Source organism: Anomaloglossus baeobatrachus, chromosome 4 (genome assembly GCF_048569485.1).
Source record: "Anomaloglossus baeobatrachus isolate aAnoBae1 chromosome 4, aAnoBae1.hap1, whole genome shotgun sequence".
Lineage (NCBI taxonomy): Eukaryota > Metazoa > Chordata > Amphibia > Anura > Aromobatidae > Anomaloglossus > Anomaloglossus baeobatrachus.
In genome coordinates, this window is record NC_134356.1 from 645,705,947 (window position 1) to 645,724,678 (window position 18,732).

The following is an 18,732-nucleotide window of genomic DNA, read 5'->3' on the forward strand; positions in this document are numbered from 1 at the left end:
ACATGTGAGGATCACAATCATGACCTTAAGAGTTTGAGATTGACGCGCCACCTATTGTGCTAACAAGGAAAGCTTCTGTTGCAAACGTGCAGAAGTTGCTTACTCAAAGAAATAAAGTTCTTTTTTTCCACATCATCGACTACACAGCACAACATTTCCCATATGGTCTAGCGGTTAGGATTCCTGGTTCTCACCCAGGCGGCCCGGGTTCGACTCCCGGTATGGGAATGCAAATTTTTCTGTGCTTGTTTCGACATTCAAAGGCCGACGCAATTGGTTGGCCATTGTGGCCTGTCATTTGACCTAAAATTTCCTTACTTATCCATAGAATTTTGGAACTGAATGGTAAAGTTTCTAGGCTCTCCTGCGAAAGATAATGAGTAAACTACATACCGTCTGAGGAAAAAACTTACAATCTTCAGTATATTGAATTGACCTGTTAACTCCAGCTCAAATGAGGCAGGATTCAACTACTAAAATGAAAAACAGCTTTTTAGTGAAGGCAACACTCTTTTTTTTTTTTTTTTAAAAAACCCTATATGTTTTCTGCAACTCTGTGGAATATCCCATATTAATTAGCAAGCAGTTTTCTTAGTTTACTGGTTCAATTCCTGATAGGGGAGTGCCACTTTTTTCTGCAATAGTTCCTGCATTCAAAGGTCGACACATACCTTGCAGACAAAGTTAGTTTAGATTAAAATTGCTCTTTGCAGCGAAAAATGCTGACCACAAGAGCTTTTAGCCATTCATTCCATTCTTTTGCACAAAAAGCCATTTGAGCTCATATCGGAAATCATTCTTACCTTCGACTTCCAAATACTTGGTGTCAAGAGACTCAAACCCCCCAATATATTATTTTTGATTTTTGGTACTCAGTGGAAACAAATGTGGCTCTCTAGACAAGATGGAGACAAAATCTCCAAAGAAAAGTGCCACATGTGAGGATCACAATCATGACCTTAAGAGTTTGAGATTGACGCGCCACCTATTGTGCTAACAAGGAAAGCTTCTGTTGCAAACGTGCAGAAGTTGCTTACTCAAAGAAATAAAGTTCTTTTTTTCCACATCATCGACTACACAGCACAACATTTCCCATATGGTCTAGCGGTTAGGATTCCTGGTTCTCACCCAGGCGGCCCGGGTTCGACTCCCGGTATGGGAATGCAAATTTTTCTGTGCTTGTTTCGACATTCAAAGGCCGACGCAATTGGTTGGCCATTGTGGCCTGTCATTTGACCTAAAATTTCCTTACTTATCCATAGAATATTGGAACTGAATGGTAAAGTTTCTAGGCTCTCCTGCCAAAGATAATGAGTAAACTACATACCGTCTGAGGAAAAAACTTACAATCTTCAGTATATTGAATTGACCTGTTAACTCCAGCTCAAATGAGGCAGGATTCAACTACTAAAATGAAAAACAGCTTTTTAGTGAAGGCAACACTCTTTTTTTTTTTTTTTTTTTTTTTTTTAAAACCCTATATGTTTTCTGCAACTCTGTGGAATATCCCATATTAATTAGCAAGCAGTTTTCTTAGTTTACTGGTTCAATTCCTGATAGGGAAGTGCCACTTTTTTCTGCAATAGTTCCTGCATTCAAAGGTCGACACATACCTTGCAGACAAAGTTAGTTTAGATTAAAATTGCTCTTTGCAGCGAAAAATGCTGACCACAAGAGCTTTTAGCCATTCATTCCATTCTTTTGCACAAAAAGCCATTTGAGCTCATATCGGAAATCATTCTTACCTTCGACTTCCAAATACTTGGTGTCAAGAGACTCAAACCCCTCAATATATTATTGTTGATTTTTGGTACTCAGTGGAAACAAATGTGGCTCTCTAGACAAGATGGAGACAAAATCTCCAAAGAAAAGTGCCACATGTGAGGATCACAATCATGACCTTAAGAGTTTGAGATTGACGCGCCACCTATTGTGCTAACAAGGAAAGCTTCTGTTGCAAACGTGCAGAAGTTGCTTACTCAAAGAAATAAAGTTCTTTTTTTCCACATCATCGACTACACAGCACAACATTTCCCATATGGTCTAGCGGTTAGGATTCCTGGTTCTCACCCAGGCGGCCCGGGTTCGACTCCCGGTATGGGAATGCAAATTTTTCTGTGCTTGTTTCGACATTCAAAGGCCGACGCAATTGGTTGGCCATTGTGGCCTGTCATTTGACCTAAAATTTCCTTACTTATCCATAGAATTTTGGAACTGAATGGTAAAGTTTCTAGGCTCTCCTGCGAAAGATAATGAGTAAACTACATACCGTCTGAGGAAAAAACTTACAATCTTCAGTATATTGAATTGACCTGTTAACTCCAGCTCAAATGAGGCAGGATTCAACTACTAAAATGAAAAACAGCTTTTTAGTGAAGGCAACACTCTTTTTTTTTTTTTTTAAAAAACCCTATATGTTTTCTGCAACTCTGTGGAATATCCCATATTAATTAGCAAGCAGTTTTCTTAGTTTACTGGTTCAATTCCTGATAGGGGAGTGCCACTTTTTTCTGCAATAGTTCCTGCATTCAAAGGTCGACACATACCTTGCAGACAAAGTTAGTTTAGATTAAAATTGCTCTTTGCAGCGAAAAATGCTGACCACAAGAGCTTTTAGCCATTCATTCCATTCTTTTGCACAAAAAGCCATTTGAGCTCATATCGGAAATCATTCTTACCTTCGACTTCCAAATACTTGGTGTCAAGAGACTCAAACCCCCCAATATATTATTTTTGATTTTTGGTACTCAGTGGAAACAAATGTGGCTCTCTAGACAAGATGGAGACAAAATCTCCAAAGAAAAGTGCCACATGTGAGGATCACAATCATGACCTTAAGAGTTTGAGATTGACGCGCCACCTATTGTGCTAACAAGGAAAGCTTCTGTTGCAAACGTGCAGAAGTTGCTTACTCAAAGAAATAAAGTTCTTTTTTTCCACATCATCGACTACACAGCACAACATTTCCCATATGGTCTAGCGGTTAGGATTCCTGGTTCTCACCCAGGCGGCCCGGGTTCGACTCCCGGTATGGGAATGCAAATTTTTCTGTGCTTGTTTCGACATTCAAAGGCCGACGCAATTGGTTGGCCATTGTGGCCTGTCATTTGACCTAAAATTTCCTTACTTATCCATAGAATATTGGAACTGAATGGTAAAGTTTCTAGGCTCTCCTGCGAAAGATAATGAGTAAACTACATACCGTCTGAGGAAAAAACTTACAATCTTCAGTATATTGAATTGACCTGTTAACTCCAGCTCAAATGAGGCAGGATTCAACTACTAAAATGAAAAACAGCTTTTTAGTGAAGGCAACACTCTTTTTTTTTTTTTTTTTTTTTTTTTTAAAACCCTATATGTTTTCTGCAACTCTGTGGAATATCCCATATTAATTAGCAAGCAGTTTTCTTAGTTTACTGGTTCAATTCCTGATAGGGGAGTGCCACTTTTTTCTGCAATAGTTCCTGCATTCAAAGGTCGACACATACCTTGCAGACAAAGTTAGTTTAGATTAAAATTGCTCTTTGCAGCGAAAAATGCTGACCACAAGAGCTTTTAGCCATTCATTCCATTCTTTTGCACAAAAAGCCATTTGAGCTCATATCGGAAATCATTCTTACCTTCGACTTCCAAATACTTGGTGTCAAGAGACTCAAACCCCTCAATATATTATTGTTGATTTTTGGTACTCAGTGGAAACAAATGTGGCTCTCTAGACAAGATGGAGACAAAATCTCCAAAGAAAAGTGCCACATGTGAGGATCACAATCATGACCTTAAGAGTTTGAGATTGACGCGCCACCTATTGTGCTAACAAGGAAAGCTTCTGTTGCAAACGTGCAGAAGTTGCTTACTCAAAGAAATAAAGTTCTTTTTTTCCACATCATCGACTACACAGCACAACATTTCCCATATGGTCTAGCGGTTAGGATTCCTGGTTCTCACCCAGGCGGCCCGGGTTCGACTCCCGGTATGGGAATGCAAATTTTTCTGTGCTTGTTTCGACATTCAAAGGCCGACGCAATTGGTTGGCCATTGTGGCCTGTCATTTGACCTAAAATTTCCTTACTTATCCATAGAATATTGGAACTGAATGGTAAAGTTTCTAGGCTCTCCTGCGAAAGATAATGAGTAAACTACATACCGTCTGAGGAAAAAACTTACAATCTTCAGTATATTGAATTGACCTGTTAACTCCAGCTCAAATGAGGCAGGATTCAACTACTAAAATGAAAAACAGCTTTTTAGTGAAGGCAACACTCTTTTTTTTTTTTTTTTTTTTTTTTTTAAAACCCTATATGTTTTCTGCAACTCTGTGGAATATCCCATATTAATTAGCAAGCAGTTTTCTTAGTTTACTGGTTCAATTCCTGATAGGGGACTGCCACTTTTTTCTGCAATAGTTCCTGCATTCAAAGGTCGACACATACCTTGCAGAAAAAGTTAGTTTAGATTAAAATTGCTCTTTGCAGCGAAAAATGCTGACCACAAGAGCTTTTAGACATTCATTCCATTCTTTTGCACAAAAAGCCATTTGAGCTCATATCGGAAATCATTCTTACCTTCGACTTCCAAATACTTGGTGTCAAGAGACTCAAACCCCTCAATATATTATTGTTGATTTTGGTACTCAGTGGAAACAAATGTGGCTCTCTAGACAAGATGGAGACAAAATCTCCAAAGAAAAGTGCCACATGTGAGGATCACAATCATGACCTTAAGAGTTTGAGATTGACGCGCCACCTATTGTGCTAACAAGGAAAGCTTCTGTTGCAAACGTGCAGAAGTTGCTTACTCAAAGAAATAAAGTTCTTTTTTTCCACATCATCGACTACACAGCACAACATTTCCCATATGGTCTAGCGGTTAGGATTCCTGGTTCTCACCCAGGCGGCCCGGGTTCGACTCCCGGTATGGGAATGCAAATTTTTCTGTGCTTGTTTCGACATTCAAAGGCCGACGCAATTGGTTGGCCATTGTGGCCTGTCATTTGACCTAAAATTTCCTTACTTATCCATAGAATATTGGAACTGAATGGTAAAGTTTCTAGGCTCTCCTGCGAAAGATAATGAGTAAACTACATACCGTCTGAGGAAAAAACTTACAATCTTCAGTATATTGAATTGACCTGTTAACTCCAGCTCAAATGAGGCAGGATTCAACTACTAAAATGAAAAACAGCTTTTTAGTGAAGGCAACACTCTTTTTTTTTTTTTTTTTTAAAACCCTATATGTTTTCTGCAACTCTGTGGAATATCCCATATTAATTAGCAAGCAGTTTTCTTAGTTTACTGGTTCAATTCCTGATAGGGGAGTGCCACTTTTTTCTGCAATAGTTCCTGCATTCAAAGGTCGACACATACCTTGCAGACAAAGTTAGTTTAGATTAAAATTGCTCTTTGCAGCGAAAAATGCTGACCACAAGAGCTTTTAGCCATTCATTCCATTCTTTTGCACAAAAAGCCATTTGAGCTCATATCGGAAATCATTCTTACCTTCGACTTCCAAATACTTGGTGTCAAGAGACTCAAACCCCTCAATATATTATTGTTGATTTTTGGTACTCAGTGGAAACAAATGTGGCTCTCTAGACAAGATGGAGACAAAATCTCCAAAGAAAAGTGCCACATGTGAGGATCACAATCATGACCTTAAGAGTTTGAGATTGACGCGCCACCTATTGTGCTAACAAGGAAAGCTTCTGTTGCAAACGTGCAGAAGTTGCTTACTCAAAGAAATAAAGTTCTTTTTTTCCACATCATCGACTACACAGCACAACATTTCCCATATGGTCTAGCGGTTAGGATTCCTGGTTCTCACCCAGGCGGCCCGGATTCGACTCCCGGTATGGGAATGCAAATTTTTCTGTGCTTGTTTCGACATTCAAAGGCCGACGCAATTGGTTGGCCATTGTGGCCTGTCATTTGACCTAAAATTTCCTTACTTATCCATAGAATATTGGAACTGAATGGTAAAGTTTCTAGGCTCTCCTGCGAAAGATAATGAGTAAACTACATACCGTCTGAGGAAAAAACTTACAATCTTCAGTATATTGAATTGACCTGTTAACTCCAGCTCAAATGAGGCAGGATTCAACTACTAAAATGAAAAACAGCTTTTTAGTGAAGGCAACACTCTTTTTTTTTTTTTTTTTTTTTTTAAAACCCTATATGTTTTCTGCAACTCTGTGGAATATCCCATATTAATTAGCAAGCAGTTTTCTTAGTTTACTGGTTCAATTCCTGATAGGGGAGTGCCATTTTTTTCTGCAATAGTTCCTGCATTCAAAGGTCGACACATACCTTGCAGACAAAGTTAGTTTAGATTAAAATTGCTCTTTGCAGCGAAAAATGCTGACCACAAGAGCTTTTAGCCATTCTTTCCATTCTTTTGCACAAAAAGCCATTTGAGCTCATATCGGAAATCATTCTTACCTTCGACTTCCAAATACTTGGTGTCAAGAGACTCAAACCCCTCAATATATTATTGTTGATTTTTGGTACTCAGTGGAAACAAATGTGGCTCTCTAGACAAGATGGAGACAAAATCTCCAAAGAAAAGGGCCACATGTGAGGATCACAATCATGACCTTAAGAGTTTGAGATTGACGCGCCACCTATTGTGCTAACAAGGAAAGCTTCTGTTGCAAACGTGCAGAAGTTGCTTACTCAAAGAAATAAAGTTCTTTTTTTCCACATCATCGACTACACAGCACAACATTTCCCATATGGTCTAGCGGTTAGGATTCCTGGTTCTCACCCAGGCGGCCCGGGTTCGACTCCCGGTATGGGAATGCAAATTTTTCTGTGCTTGTTTCGACATTCAAAGGCCGACGCAATTGGTTGGCCATTGTGGCCTGTCATTTGACCTAAAATTTCCTTACTTATCCATAGAATTTTGGAACTGAATGGTAAAGTTTCTAGGCTCTCCTGCGAAAGATAATGAGTAAACTACATACCGTCTGAGGAAAAAACTTACAATCTTCAGTATATTGAATTGACCTGTTAACTCCAGCTCAAATGAGGCAGGATTCAACTACTAAAATGAAAAACAGCTTTTTAGTGAAGGCAACACTCTTTTTTTTTTTTTTTTAAAAACCCTATATGTTTTCTGCAACTCTGTGGAATATCCCATATTAATAAGCAAGCAGTTTTCTTAGTTTACTGGTTCAATTCCTGATAGGGGAGTGCCACTTTTTTCTGCAATAGTTCCTGCATTCAAAGGTCGACACATACCTTGCAGACAAAGTTAGTTTAGATTAAAATTGCTCTTTGCAGCGAAAAATGCTGACCACAAGAGCTTTTAGCTATTCATTCCATTCTGTTGCACAAAAAGCCATTTGAGCTCATATCGGAAATCATTCTTACCTTCGACTTCCAAATTCTTGGTGTCAAGAGACTCAAACCCCTCGATATATTATTGTTGATTTTTGGTACTCAGTGGAAACAAATGTGGCTCTCTAGACAAGATGGAGACAAAATCTCCAAAGAAAAGTGCCACATGTGAGGATCACAATCATGACCTTAAGAGTTTGAGATTGACGCGCCACCTATTGTGCTAACAAGGAAAGCTTCTGTTGCAAACGTGCAGAAGTTGCTTACTCAAAGAAATAAAGTTCTTTTTTTCCACATCATCGACTACACAGCACAACATTTCCCATATGGTCTAGCGGTTAGGATTCCTGGTTCTCACCCAGGCGGCCCGGGTTCGACTCCCGGTATGGAAATGCAAATTTTTCTGTGCTTGTTTCGACATTCAAAGGCCGACGCAATTGGTTGGCCATTGTGGCCTGTCATTTGACCTAAAATTTCCTTACTTATCCATAGAATTTTGGAACTGAATGGTAAAGTTTCTAGGCTCTCCTGCGAAAGATAATGAGTAAACTACATACCGTCTGAGGAAAAAACTTACAATCTTCAGTATATTGAATTGACCTGTTAACTCCAGCTCAAATGAGGCAGGATTCAACTACTAAAATGAAAAACAGCTTTTTAGTGAAGGCAACACTCTTTTTTTTTTTTTTTTTTTTTTTTTAAAACCCTATATGTTTTCTGCAACTCTGTGGAATATCCCATATTAATTAGCAAGCAGTTTTCTTAGTTTACTGGTTCAATTCCTGATAGGGGAGTGCCACTTTTTTCTGCAATAGTTCCTGCATTCAAAGGTCGACACATACCTTGCAGACAAAGTTAGTTTAGATTAAAATTGCTCTTTGCAGCAAAAAATGCTGACCACAAGAGCTTTTAGCCATTCATTCCATTCTTTTGCACAAAAAGCCATTTGAGCTCATATCGGAAATCATTCTTACCTTCGACTTCCAAATACTTGGTGTCAAGAGACTCAAACCCCTCAATATATTATTGTTGATTTTTGGTACTCAGTGGAAACAAATGTGGCTCTCTAGACAAGATGGAGACAAAATCTCCAAAGAAAAGGGCCACATGTGAGGATCACAATCATGACCTTAAGAGTTTGAGATTGACGCGCCACCTATTGTGCTAACAAGGAAAGCTTCTGTTGCAAACGTGCAGAAGTTGCTTACTCAAAGAAATAAAGTTCTTTTTTTCCACATCATCGACTACACAGCACAACATTTCCCATATGGTCTAGCGGTTAGGATTCCTGGTTCTCACCCAGGCGGCCCGGGTTCGACTCCCGGTATGGGAATGCAAATTTTTCTGTGCTTGTTTCGACATTCAAAGGCCGACGCAATTGGTTGGCCATTGTGGCCTGTCATTTGACCTAGAATTTCCTTACTTATCCATAGAATTTTGGAACTGAATGGTAAAGTTTCTAGGCTCTCCTGCGAAAGATAATGAGTAAACTACATACCGTCTGAGGAAAAAACTTACAATCTTCAGTATATTGAATTGACCTGTTAACTCCAGCTCAAATGAGGCAGGATTCAACTACTAAAATGAAAAACAGCTTTTTAGTGAAGGCAACACTCTTTTTTTTTTTTTTTTAAAAAAACCCTATATGTTTTCTGCAACTCTGTGGAATATCCCATATTAATTAGCAAGCAGTTTTCTTAGTTTACTGGTTCAATTCCTGATAGGGGAGTGCCACTTTTTTCTGCAATAGTTCCTGCATTCAAAGGTCGACACATACCTTGCAGACAAAGTTAGTTTAGATTAAAATTGCTCTTTGCAGCGAAAAATGCTGACCACAAGAGCTTTTAGCTATTCATTCCATTCTGTTGCACAAAAAGCCATTTGAGCTCATATCGGAAATCATTCTTACCTTCGACTTCCAAATTCTTGGTGTCAAGAGACTCAAACCCCTCGATATATTATTGTTGATTTTTGGTACTCAGTGGAAACAAATGTGGCTCTCTAGACAAGATGGAGACAAAATCTCCAAAGAAAAGTGCCACATGTGAGGATCACAATCATGACCTTAAGAGTTTGAGATTGACGCGCCACCTATTGTGCTAACAAGGAAAGCTTCTGTTGCAAACGTGCAGAAGTTGCTTACTCAAAGAAATAAAGTTCTTTTTTTCCACATCATCGACTACACAGCACAACATTTCCCATATGGTCTAGCGGTTAGGATTCCTGGTTCTCACCCAGGCGGCCCGGGTTCGACTCCCGGTATGGGAATGCAAATTTTTCTGTGCTTGTTTCGACATTCAAAGGCCGACGCAATTGGTTGGCCATTGTGGCCTGTCATTTGACCTAAAATTTCCTTACTTATCCATAGAATTTTGGAACTGAATGGTAAAGTTTCTAGGCTCTCCTGCGAAAGATAATGAGTAAACTACATACCGTCTGAGGAAAAAACTTACAATCTTCAGTATATTGAATTGACCTGTTAACTCCAGCTCAAATGAGGCAGGATTCAACTACTAAAATGAAAAACAGCTTTTTAGTGAAGGCAACACTCTTTTTTTTTTTTTTTTTTTTTTTTTTTAAAACCCTATATGTTTTCTGCAACTCTGTGGAATATCCCATATTAATTAGCAAGCAGTTTTCTTAGTTTACTGGTTCAATTCCTGATAGGGGAGTGCCACTTTTTTCTGCAATAGTTCCTGCATTCAAAGGTCGACACATACCTTGCAGACAAAGTTAGTTTAGATTAAAATTGCTCTTTGCAGCAAAAAATGCTGACCACAAGAGCTTTTAGCCATTCATTCCATTCTTTTGCACAAAAAGCCATTTGAGCTCATATCGGAAATCATTCTTACCTTCGACTTCCAAATACTTGGTGTCAAGAGACTCAAACCCCTCAATATATTATTGTTGATTTTTGGTACTCAGTGGAAACAAATGTGGCTCTCTAGACAAGATGGAGACAAAATCTCCAAAGAAAAGGGCCACATGTGAGGATCACAATCATGACCTTAAGAGTTTGAGATTGACGCGCCACCTATTGTGCTAACAAGGAAAGCTTCTGTTGCAAACGTGCAGAAGTTGCTTACTCAAAGAAATAAAGTTCTTTTTTTCCACATCATCGACTACACAGCACAACATTTCCCATATGGTCTAGCGGTTAGGATTCCTGGTTCTCACCCAGGCGGCCCGGGTTCGACTCCCGGTATGGGAATGCAAATTTTTCTGTGCTTGTTTCGACATTCAAAGGCCGACGCAATTGGTTGGCCATTGTGGCCTGTCATTTGACCTAAAATTTCCTTACTTATCCATAGAATATTGAAACTGAATGGTAAAGTTTCTAGGCTCTCCTGCGAAAGATAATGAGTAAACTACATACCGTCTGAGGAAAAAACTTACAATCTTCAGTATATTGAATTGACCTGTTAACTCCAGCTCAAATGAGGCAGGATTCAACTACTAAAATGAAAAACAGCTTTTTAGTGAAGGCAACACTCTTTTTTTTTTTTTTTAAAACCCTATGTTTTCTGCAACTCTGTGGAATATCCCATATTAATTAGCAAGCAGTTTTCTTAGTTTACTGGTTCAATTCCTGATAGGGGAGTGCCACTTTTTTCTGCAATAGTTCCTGCATTCAAAGGTCGACACATACCTTGCAGACAAAGTTAGTTTAGATTAAAATTGCTCTTTGCAGCAAAAAATGCTGACCACAAGAGCTTTTAGCCATTCATTCCATTCTTTTGCACAAAAAGCCATTTGAGCTCATATCGGAAATCATTCTTACCTTCGACTTCCAAATTCTTGGTGTCAAGAGACTCAAACCCCTCGATATATTATTGTTGATTTTTGGTACTCAGTGGAAACAAATGTGGCTCTCTAGACAAGATGGAGACAAAATCTCCAAAGAAAAGTGCCACATGTGAGGATCACAATCATGACCTTAAGAGTTTGAGATTGACGCGCCACCTATTGTGCTAACAAGGAAAGCTTCTGTTGCAAACGTGCAGAAGTTGCTTACTCAAAGAAATAAAGTTATTTTTTTCCACATCATCGACTACACAGCACAACATTTCCCATATGGTCTAGCGGTTAGGATTCCTGGTTCTCACCCAGGCGGCCCGGGTTCGACTCCCGGTATGGGAATGCAAATTTTTCTGTGCTTGTTTCGACATTCAAAGGCCGACGCAATTGGTTGGCCATTGTGGCCTGTCATTTGACCTAAAATTTCCTTACTTATCCATAGAATATTGGAACTGAATGGTAAAGTTTCTAGGCTCTCCTGCCAAAGATAATGAGTAAACTACATACCGTCTGAGGAAAAAACTTACAATCTTCAGTATATTGAATTGACCTGTTAACTCCAGCTCAAATGAGGCAGGATTCAACTACTAAAATGAAAAACAGCTTTTTAGTGAAGGCAACACTCTTTTTTTTTTTTTAAAACCCTATGTTTTCTGCAACTCTGTGGAATATCCCATATTAATTAGCAAGCAGTTTTCTTAGTTTACTGGTTCAATTCCTGATAGGGGACTGCCACTTTTTTCTGCAATAGTTCCTGCATTCAAAGGTCGACACATACCTTGCAGACAAAGTTAGTTTAGATTAAAATTGCTCTTTGCAGCGAAAAATGCTGACCACAAGAGCTTTTAGCTATTCATTCCATTCTGTTGCACAAAAAGCCATTTGAGCTCATATCGGAAATCATTCTTACCTTCGACTTCCAAATTCTTGGTGTCAAGAGACTCAAACCCCTCGATATATTATTGTTGATTTTTGGTACTCAGTGGAAACAAATGTGGCTCTCTAGACAAGATGGAGACAAAATCTCCAAAGAAAAGTGCCACATGTGAGGATCACAATCATGACCTTAAGAGTTTGAGATTGACGCGCCACCTATTGTGCTAACAAGGAAAGCTTCTGTTGCAAACGTGCAGAAGTTGCTTACTCAAAGAAATAAAGTTCTTTTTTTCCACATCATCGACTACACAGCACAACATTTCCCATATGGTCTAGCGGTTAGGATTCCTGGTTCTCACCCAGGCGGCCCGGGTTCGACTCCCGGTATGGGAATGCAAATTTTTCTGTGCTTGTTTCGACATTCAAAGGCCGACGCAATTGGTTGGCCATTGTGGCCTGTCATTTGACCTAAAATTTCCTTACTTATCCATAGAATATTGGAACTGAATGGTAAAGTTTCTAGGCTCTCCTGCCAAAGATAATGAGTAAACTACATACCGTCTGAGGAAAAAACTTACAATCTTCAGTATATTGAATTGACCTGTTAACTCCAGCTCAAATGAGGCAGGATTCAACTACTAAAATGAAAAACAGCTTTTTAGTGAAGGCAACACTCTTTTTTTTTTTTTTTTTTTTTTAAAACCCTATGTTTTCTGCAACTCTGTGGAATATCCCATATTAATTAGCAAGCAGTTTTCTTAGTTTACTGGTTCAATTCCTGATAGGGGACTGCCACTTTTTTCTGCAATAGTTCCTGCATTCAAAGGTCGACACATACCTTGCAGACAAAGTTAGTTTAGATTAAAATTGCTCTTTGCAGCGAAAAATGCTGACCACAAGAGCTTTTAGCCATTCATTCCATTCTTTTGCACAAAAAGCCATTTGAGCTCATATCGGAAATCATTCTTACCTTCGACTTCCAAATTCTTGGTGTCAAGAGACTCAAACCCCTCGATATATTATTGTTGATTTTTGGTACTCAGTGGAAACAAATGTGGCTCTCTAGACAAGATGGAGACAAAATCTCCAAAGAAAAGTGCCACATGTGAGGATCACAATCATGACCTTAAGAGTTTGAGATTGACGCGCCACCTATTGTGCTAACAAGGAAAGCTTCTGTTGCAAACGTGCAGAAGTTGCTTACTCAAAGAAATAAAGTTCTATTTTTCCACATCATCGACTACACAGCACAACATTTCCCATATGGTCTAGCGGTTAGGATTCCTGGTTCTCACCCAGGCGGCCCGGGTTCGACTCCCGGTATGGGAATGCAAATTTTTCTGTGCTTGTTTCGACATTCAAAGGCCGACGCAATTGGTTGGCCATTGTGGCCTGTCATTTGACCTAAAATTTCCTTACTTATCCATAGAATATTGGAACTGAATGGTAAAGTTTCTAGGCTCTCCTGCGAAAGATAATGAGTTAACTACATACCGTCTGAGGAAAAAACTTACAATCTTCAGTATATTGAATTGACCTGTTAACTCCAGCTCAAATGAGGCAGGATTCAACTACTAAAATGAAAAACAGCTTTTTGGTGAAGGCAACACTCTTTTTTTTTTTTTAAAACCCTATATGTTTTCTGCAACTCTGTGGAATATCCCATATTAATTAGCAAGCAGTTTTCTTAGTTTACTGGTTCAATTCCTGATAGGGGACTGCCACTTTTTTCTGCAATAGTTCCTGCATTCAAAGGTCGACACATACCTTGCAGACAAAGTTAGTTTAGATTAAAATTGCTCTTTGCAGCGAAAAATGCTGACCACAAGAGCTTTTAGCTATTCATTCCATTCTGTTGCACAAAAAGCCATTTGAGCTCATATCGGAAATCATTCTTACCTTCGACTTCCAAATTCTTGGTGTCAAGAGACTCAAACCCCTCGATATATTATTGTTGATTTTTGGTACTCAGTGGAAACAAATGTGGCTCTCTAGACAAGATGGAGACAAAATCTCCAAAGAAAAGTGCCACATGTGAGGATCACAATCATGACCTTAAGAGTTTGAGATTGACGCGCCACCTATTGTGCTAACAAGGAAAGCTTCTGTTGCAAACGTGCAGAAGTTGCTTACTCAAAGAAATAGAGTTCTTTTTTTCCACATCATCGACTACACAGCACAACATTTCCCATATGGTCTAGCGGTTAGGATTCCTGGTTCTCACCCAGGCGGCCCGGGTTCGACTCCCGGTATGGGAATGCAAATTTTTCTGTGCTTGTTTCGACATTCAAAGGCCGACGCAATTGGTTGGCCATTGTGGCCTGTCATTTGACCTAAAATTTCCTTACTTATCCATAGAATATTGGAACTGAATGGTAAAGTTTCTAGGCTCTCCTGCCAAAGATAATGAGTAAACTACATACCGTCTGAGGAAAAAACTTACAATCTTCAGTATATTGAATTGACCTGTTAACTCCAGCTCAAATGAGGCAGGATTCAACTACTAAAATGAAAAACAGCTTTTTAGTGAAGGCAACACTCTTTTTTTTTAAAACCCTATGTTTTCTGCAACTCTGTGGAATATCCCATATTAATTAGCAAGCAGTTTTCTTAGTTTACTGGTTCAATTCCTGATAGGGGACTGCCACTTTTTTCTGCAATAGTTCCTGCATTCAAAGGTCGACACATACCTTGCAGACAAAGTTAGTTTAGATTAAAATTGCTCTTTGCAGCGAAAAATGCTGACCACAAGAGCTTTTAGCCATTCATTCCATTCTTTTGCACAAAAAGCCATTTGAGCTCATATCGGAAATCATTCTTACCTTCGACTTCCAAATTCTTGGTGTCAAGAGACTCAAACCCCTCGATATATTATTGTTGATTTTTGGTACTCAGTGGAAACAAATGTGGCTCTCTAGACAAGATGGAGACAAAATCTCCAAAGAAAAGTGCCACATGTGAGGATCACAATCATGACCTTAAGAGTTTGAGATTGACGCGCCACCTATTGTGCTAACAAGGAAAGCTTCTGTTGCAAACGTGCAGAAGTTGCTTACTCAAAGAAATAAAGTTCTATTTTTCCACATCATCGACTACACAGCACAACATTTCCCATATGGTCTAGCGGTTAGGATTCCTGGTTCTCACCCAGGCGGCCCGGGTTCGACTCCCGGTATGGGAATGCAAATTTTTCTGTGCTTGTTTCGACATTCAAAGGCCGACGCAATTGGTTGGCCATTGTGGCCTGTCATTTGACCTAAAATTTCCTTACTTATCCATAGAATATTGGAACTGAATGGTAAAGTTTCTAGGCTCTCCTGCGAAAGATAATGAGTTAACTACATACCGTCTGAGGAAAAAACTTACAATCTTCAGTATATTGAATTGACCTGTTAACTCCAGCTCAAATGAGGCAGGATTCAACTGCTAAAATGAAAAACAGCTTTTTAGTGAAGGCAACACTCTTTTTTTTTTTTTAAAACCCTATATGTTTTCTGCAACTCTGTGGAATATCCCATATTAATTAGCAAGCAGTTTACTTAGTTTACTGGTTCAATTCCTGATAGGGGACTGCCACTTTTTTCTGCAATAGTTCCTGCATTCAAAGGTCGACACATACCTTGCAGACAAAGTTAGTTTAGATTAAAATTGCTCTTTGCAGCGAAAAATGCTGACCACAAGAGCTTTTAGCCATTCATTCCATTCTTTTGCACAAAAAGCCATTTGAGCTCATATCGGAAATCATTCTTACCTTCGACTTCCAAATTCTTGGTGTCAAGAGACTCAAACCCCTCGATATATTATTGTTGATTTTTGGTACTCAGTGGAAACAAATGTGGCTCTCTAGACAAGATGGAGACAAAATCTCCAAAGAAAAGTGCCACATGTGAGGATCACAATCATGACCTTAAGAGTTTGAGATTGACGCGCCACCTATTGTGCTAACAAGGAAAGCTTCTGTTGCAAACGTGCAGAAGTTGCTTACTCAAAGAAATAAAGTTCTATTTTTCCACATCATCGACTACACAGCACAACATTTCCCATATGGTCTAGCGGTTAGGATTCCTGGTTCTCACCCAGGCGGCCCGGGTTCGACTCCCGGTATGGGAATGCAAATTTTTCTGTGCTTGTTTCGACATTCAAAGGCCGACGCAATTGGTTGGCCATTGTGGCCTGTCATTTGACCTAAAATTTCCTTACTTATCCATAGAATATTGGAACTGAATGGTAAAGTTTCTAGGCTCTCCTGCGAAAGATAATGAGTAAACTACATACCGTCTGAGGAAAAAACTTACAATCTTCAGTATATTGAATTGACCTGTTAACTCCAGCTCAAATGAGGCAGGATTCAACTACTAAAATGAAAAACAGCTTTTTAGTGAAGGCAACACTCTTTTTTTTTTTTTAAAACCCTATATGTTTTCTGCAACTCTGTGGAATATCCCATATTAATTAGCAAGCAGTTTTCTTAGTTTACTGGTTCAATTCCTGATAGGGGACTGCCACTTTTTTCTGCAATAGTTCCTGCATTCAAAGGTCGACACATACCTTGCAGACAAAGTTAGTTTAGATTAAAATTGCTCTTTGCAGCGAAAAATGCTGACCACAAGAGCTTTTAGCCATTCATTCCATTCTTTTGCACAAAAAGCCATTTGAGCTCATATCGGAAATCATTCTTACCTTCGACTTCCAAATTCTTGGTGTCAAGAGACTCAAACCCCTCGATATATTACTGTTGATTTTTGGTACTCAGTGGAAACAAATGTGGCTCTCTAGACAAGATGGAGACAAAATCTCCAAAGAAAAGTGCCACATGTGAGGATCACAATCATGACCTTAAGAGTTTGAGATTGACGCGCCACCTATTGTGCTAACAAGGAAAGCTTCTGTTGCAAACGTGCAGAAGTTGCTTACTCAAAGAAATAAAGTTCTTTTTTTCCACATCATCGACTACACAGCACAACATTTCCCATATGGTCTAGCGGTTAGGATTCCTGGTTCTCACCCAGGCGGCCCGGGTTCGACTCCCGGTATGGGAATGCAAATTTTTCTGTGCTTGTTTCGACATTCAAAGGCCGACGCAATTGTTTGGCCATTGTGGCCTGTCATTTGACCTAAAATTTCCTTACTTATCCATAGAATATTGGAACTGAATGGTAAAGTTTCTAGGCTCTCCTGCGAAAGATAATGAGTTAACTACATACCGTCTGAGGAAAAAACTTACAATCTTCAGTATATTGAATTGACCTGTTAACTCCAGCTCAAATGAGGCAGGATTCAACTACTAAAATGAAAAACAGCTTTTTAGTGAAGGCAACACTCTTTTTTTTTTTTTAAAACCCTATATGTTTTCTGCAACTCTGTGGAATATCCCATATTAATTAGCAAGCAGTTTTCTTAGTTTACTGGTTCAATTCCTGATAGGGGACTGCCACTTTTTTCTGCAATAGTTCCTGCATTCAAAGGTCGACACATACCTTGCAGACAAAGTTAGTTTAGATTAAAATTGCTCTTTGCAGCGAAAAATGCTGACCACAAGAGCTTTTAGCCATTCATTCCATTCTTTTGCACAAAAAGCCATTTGAGCTCATATCGGAAATCATTCTTACCTTCGACTTCCAAATTCTTGGTGTCAAGAGACTCAAACCCCTCGATATATTATTGTTGATTTTTGGTACTCAGTGGAAACAAATGTGGCTCTCTAGACAAGATGGAGACAAAATCTCCAAAGAAAAGTGCCACATGTGAGGATCACAATCATGACCTTAAGAGTTTGAGATTGACGCGCCACCTATTGTGCTAACAAGGAAAGCTTCTGTTGCAAACGTGCAGAAGTTGCTTACTCAAAGAAATAAAGTTCTTTTTTTCCACATCATCGACTACACAGCATAACATTTCCCATATGGTCTAGCGGTTAGGATTCCTGGTTCTCACCCAGGCGGCCCGGGTTCGACTCCCGGTATGGGAATGCAAATTTTTCTGTGCTTGTTTCGACATTCAAAGGCCGACGCAATTGGTTGGCCATTGTGGCCTGTCATTTGACCTAAAATTTCCTTACTTATCCATAGAATATTGGAACTGAATGGTAAAGTTTCTAGGCTCTCCTGCGAAAGATAATGAGTTAACTACATACCGTCTGAGGAAAAAACTTACAATCTTCAGTATATTGAATTGACCTGTTAACTCCAGCTCAAATGAGGCAGGATTCAACTACTAAAATGAAAAACAGCTTTTTAGTGAAGGCAACACTCTTTTTTTTTTTTAAAACCCTATATGTTTTCTGCAACTCTGTGGAATATCCCATATTAATTAGCAAGCAGTTTTCTTAGTTTACTGGTTCAATTCCTGATAGGGGACTGCCACTTTTTTCTGCAATAGTTCCTGCATTCAAAGGTCGACACATACCTTGCAGACAAAGTTAGTTTAGATTAAAATTGCTCTTTGCAGCGAAAAATGCTGACCACAAGAGCTTTTAGCCATTCATTCCATTCTTTTGCACAAAAAGCCATTTGAGCTCATATCGGAAATCATTCTTACCTTCGACTTCCAAATTCTTGGTGTCAAGAGACTCAAACCCCTCGATATATTATTGTTGATTTTTGGTACTCAGTGGAAACAAATGTGGCTCTCTAGACAAGATGGAGACAAAATCTCCAAAGAAAAGTGCCACATGTGAGGATCACAATCATGACCTTAAGAGTTTGAGATTGACGCGCCACCTATT

At 39.1% G+C, this 18,732-nt stretch overlaps 18 non-coding genes across 18 annotated transcripts; all 18 read left to right on the top strand.

The window, feature by feature from the left end:
• Window positions 1-156: 156 nt before the first annotated feature.
• TRNAE-CUC (transfer RNA glutamic acid (anticodon CUC)) lies at window positions 157-228 on the top strand. The gene has a single exon. It is a non-coding gene; the product is annotated as a tRNA-Glu (tRNA).
• An 862-nt stretch (window positions 229-1,090) lies between these two features.
• On the top strand, window positions 1,091-1,162 carry TRNAE-CUC (transfer RNA glutamic acid (anticodon CUC)). Its single transcript has one exon. It is a non-coding gene; the product is annotated as a tRNA-Glu (tRNA).
• Window positions 1,163-2,032: 870 nt separating this feature from the next.
• Window positions 2,033-2,104, top strand: TRNAE-CUC (transfer RNA glutamic acid (anticodon CUC)). The gene has a single exon. It is a non-coding gene; the product is annotated as a tRNA-Glu (tRNA).
• Window positions 2,105-2,965: 861 nt separating this feature from the next.
• Window positions 2,966-3,037, top strand: TRNAE-CUC (transfer RNA glutamic acid (anticodon CUC)). The gene has a single exon. It is a non-coding gene; the product is annotated as a tRNA-Glu (tRNA).
• Window positions 3,038-3,907: 870 nt separating this feature from the next.
• Window positions 3,908-3,979, top strand: TRNAE-CUC (transfer RNA glutamic acid (anticodon CUC)). Its single transcript has one exon. It is a non-coding gene; the product is annotated as a tRNA-Glu (tRNA).
• An 869-nt stretch (window positions 3,980-4,848) lies between these two features.
• On the top strand, window positions 4,849-4,920 carry TRNAE-CUC (transfer RNA glutamic acid (anticodon CUC)). Its single transcript has one exon. It is a non-coding gene; the product is annotated as a tRNA-Glu (tRNA).
• Window positions 4,921-6,721: 1,801 nt separating this feature from the next.
• Window positions 6,722-6,793, top strand: TRNAE-CUC (transfer RNA glutamic acid (anticodon CUC)). The gene has a single exon. It is a non-coding gene; the product is annotated as a tRNA-Glu (tRNA).
• Window positions 6,794-8,595: 1,802 nt separating this feature from the next.
• TRNAE-CUC (transfer RNA glutamic acid (anticodon CUC)) lies at window positions 8,596-8,667 on the top strand. Its single transcript has one exon. It is a non-coding gene; the product is annotated as a tRNA-Glu (tRNA).
• Window positions 8,668-9,530: 863 nt separating this feature from the next.
• On the top strand, window positions 9,531-9,602 carry TRNAE-CUC (transfer RNA glutamic acid (anticodon CUC)). The gene has a single exon. It is a non-coding gene; the product is annotated as a tRNA-Glu (tRNA).
• Window positions 9,603-10,473: 871 nt separating this feature from the next.
• On the top strand, window positions 10,474-10,545 carry TRNAE-CUC (transfer RNA glutamic acid (anticodon CUC)). Its single transcript has one exon. It is a non-coding gene; the product is annotated as a tRNA-Glu (tRNA).
• An 857-nt stretch (window positions 10,546-11,402) lies between these two features.
• TRNAE-CUC (transfer RNA glutamic acid (anticodon CUC)) lies at window positions 11,403-11,474 on the top strand. Its single transcript has one exon. It is a non-coding gene; the product is annotated as a tRNA-Glu (tRNA).
• An 855-nt stretch (window positions 11,475-12,329) lies between these two features.
• Window positions 12,330-12,401, top strand: TRNAE-CUC (transfer RNA glutamic acid (anticodon CUC)). Its single transcript has one exon. It is a non-coding gene; the product is annotated as a tRNA-Glu (tRNA).
• An 864-nt stretch (window positions 12,402-13,265) lies between these two features.
• TRNAE-CUC (transfer RNA glutamic acid (anticodon CUC)) lies at window positions 13,266-13,337 on the top strand. Its single transcript has one exon. It is a non-coding gene; the product is annotated as a tRNA-Glu (tRNA).
• Window positions 13,338-14,194: 857 nt separating this feature from the next.
• TRNAE-CUC (transfer RNA glutamic acid (anticodon CUC)) lies at window positions 14,195-14,266 on the top strand. The gene has a single exon. It is a non-coding gene; the product is annotated as a tRNA-Glu (tRNA).
• Window positions 14,267-15,117: 851 nt separating this feature from the next.
• On the top strand, window positions 15,118-15,189 carry TRNAE-CUC (transfer RNA glutamic acid (anticodon CUC)). Its single transcript has one exon. It is a non-coding gene; the product is annotated as a tRNA-Glu (tRNA).
• Window positions 15,190-16,046: 857 nt separating this feature from the next.
• On the top strand, window positions 16,047-16,118 carry TRNAE-CUC (transfer RNA glutamic acid (anticodon CUC)). The gene has a single exon. It is a non-coding gene; the product is annotated as a tRNA-Glu (tRNA).
• Window positions 16,119-16,975: 857 nt separating this feature from the next.
• TRNAE-CUC (transfer RNA glutamic acid (anticodon CUC)) lies at window positions 16,976-17,047 on the top strand. Its single transcript has one exon. It is a non-coding gene; the product is annotated as a tRNA-Glu (tRNA).
• Window positions 17,048-17,904: 857 nt separating this feature from the next.
• TRNAE-CUC (transfer RNA glutamic acid (anticodon CUC)) lies at window positions 17,905-17,976 on the top strand. The gene has a single exon. It is a non-coding gene; the product is annotated as a tRNA-Glu (tRNA).
• The last annotated feature ends 756 nt before the right edge of the window (window positions 17,977-18,732 follow it).